Raw genomic sequence first — 2,895 nt, 5'->3', positions numbered from 1 at the left:
TAAGGGCAAGATGATATGATCAAAAGAGTGAGGGATTGACACAATCCTAACTCATTGATCGAAGAGTGCATAGGAATAAGGACTAGGTAGCACAATCTATCTTAGAATGATGATAATAACCAACACGCTAAGAATGAGAATATTGTCCATTTACTACCAAGCAACGAGTTGCTCGGAGTATTGATTTCACACAACACGATTCACTTGTCGGCATTCCGGTTGCGACAACATGGGACCGAGGAATGAATAATGATAGCGAGAAGTATTACTGCGTCAAGAATTCATAAGAGGTGGTGGAATTCTCATGACATTCTTGACATAAAGATGGTAACACTCCAAGGTAGAACAGAGCAAAAGCTGGATTGGCATTTGATCTGCGGAATACAACTGCTTTGACCCAATCCTAGAAATGGATGAGGTACTGGAGCTTGTTTCTCCTAGTCATTCTGGAATAGAATGGCTTGACGGACCACAAGAATAATTAGCAACGATAACACGGATGCACAATTACTCCTGACTATCAATTGATAGACGAGGGCCAGAAAACAGCTAAAGAGAGACAACTCAAAGGAACATATGGTTTTCTGAGTTGCGGATGCATAGATTTAGTATGCCAAACAAGTTCAACATATTTCTTCCGAATAATCCATGCAGAAAGGTAGGACTGGCAGAGTCACAATGTAGAATGGAGAACTCATCGAGAGCATTCTTATTGTGATTCTTTCGTTCAGAGAACGTCTGCCTTGGCTGGCTCATGGTATTGGAAGACTGAGATACCACGGACCTCGAGGACTATCATAAAGGTTACTAATATCCTAAAGGAACTAGCAAACACTATGAACATGAAGTAGGTAGAGTGAATTTTGGGCTCAAAAACCCAGGAATAGAATGCCTACTAACTAGATGGCATCACGGGATGCTTTCGAGAATAATGGCCAGAATCATCACGCTGGGGATACAAAACATTTCTAGATAACTAGGTGACTACCTAAGACACCTAGGGTCATAATAATAGCTCCAACATATATGTTGAGGCAGCAGAGTACCTCAACTCACCGATTAGTGTGCTTATTCTGACCAAAAAGGACATCGGAAACGGAAATAAAGGATTTGCAAATGCATCAGACTATTTGGAGACCTGGGATGACTCGGACAACATAATGGCTGTAAATGCTCAGAAAAGGATTTGAGACATTCACAAGGATTTGCATAGTCACTTAACAACATGATATCAAGGTTCTGGTTCAACTGACAACATACTAAAAGTAGTAGAAACTGAATTGAGGCCTGGAACCAACAATCCTATAAGTCTCTATCACAGTAACTCGTCATCCTAATAGATAGATGAGAAGGCCTAGTTCTTAATCCCCGTAGAAAAGAAGAGGGTGACTCAGATCAGAAGGCATAAGGTATAAGGAGTAAAAAGAGCCTTATGTTCCCTTCCACAATCAATTCCCTTATATAACTAAAGCATTTCTAGACACAACTTCGACCAGTTTGGCTTGGTAATTCTACAGGCAGTCAGGCTTTGATACCAAAGCTGCCAGGACCCCGATTCCAAGTCACATCGACCCAGCCGGTAACACCTCATATCACTTTGCGGCCTCACGCACGGTAATCCCACGGGGTGTCGCCTTACCGTGGCCCGGGACCGTTTGCGCCTTTTGGCTCACATATATGATAGTGTTGCTAGCATCCATATGACAGAGAACCCGGGCCGACATGGCTAGTCGTGAACCCAAAGCGGCACTAACCCATGGGGACAGGCATACATGAATCACATCGAGCATGTCGGTCAACAGCGTGTGAATCCGGGCTGTAGCACTGGGCCAACAGGACTCCGGGAACCCGGGCTGTAGCAGGCTAGGCAGGACTCCGGATGTCACCGCGTGACATTTCCTCGAAGGGACAGACACAGGAACGAAGTGAAACACATGTCGGCCACTCAAGTGTCCTGAGCAGTAGTGCTGGGCTAGCAGGACTCCGGCGAACCGGGCTGTAGCGGACTACTATGGCTCAAGGGGGCACTAGACTACATTTCCCCATAAGAGAGACTGCCAAGGATAAACAACTAGATTGTCGGATCCCACACATACCAAGCATTTCAATCATACACACAACATGCTCGATATGTGTAAATACAACATGGCATCACAACAAAACTCAACAACTCAAAGTACTTTATTCATTAGGCTCCGAGGAGCGAGATATTACAAACATGGGTCTCATGACCCAACATTCAAAGCATACAAGTCAGAACACATGCGGAAGCTTAACATGTCTGAGTACTGACATCTACAAATGAAAAAGGCTGAGAAGCCTGACTATCTACCAGATCCTGCCGAGGGCACAAGATCGTAGCTGAGGTAACAAGCTAAATGTCGGAGTCCACACGGAACTACTAGCGAGACTGACGTCTCTCTGCAAAAACATAAAATAGGAAAACGTGAGTACAAATGTACCCAGCAAGACTTACATTAGAACCAACTACATATGCATCGGTATCAACAAAGCGGGGTAGTGGAGTTTAACTGCAGCAAGCCAGCTTTGACTCGGTGGCTGTCCTAAACTATGAATGCAAGTACCTCTTTTGAGGTGGCGCACACGAGTCCACATATTCACCATATGAATACACCACTATGGATCCGCTCCCGTCTCCCTACGAGAAGGCCATCCATAGCACTCATGCTTATCTTGCGAGTTTTAGAGTATCCACTTTCACTTGTCTATGAACTGTTATAGGCAACCCAGAAGTCCTTTACCGCGGACACGGCTATTCGAATAGATGATGTTAACCCTGCAGGGGTGTACTTCTTCACACACGCTCTCGCCACTTACCGCCATGTACACGTCATGTATCTCGGCAACCTTCAAGCGGAAGCCTGGCGAGGGTGT

Source organism: Triticum urartu, chromosome 3 (genome assembly GCF_003073215.2).
Source record: "Triticum urartu cultivar G1812 chromosome 3, Tu2.1, whole genome shotgun sequence".
NCBI lineage: Eukaryota > Viridiplantae > Streptophyta > Magnoliopsida > Poales > Poaceae > Triticum > Triticum urartu.
Note: the sequence above shows the minus strand (reverse complement) of the source record.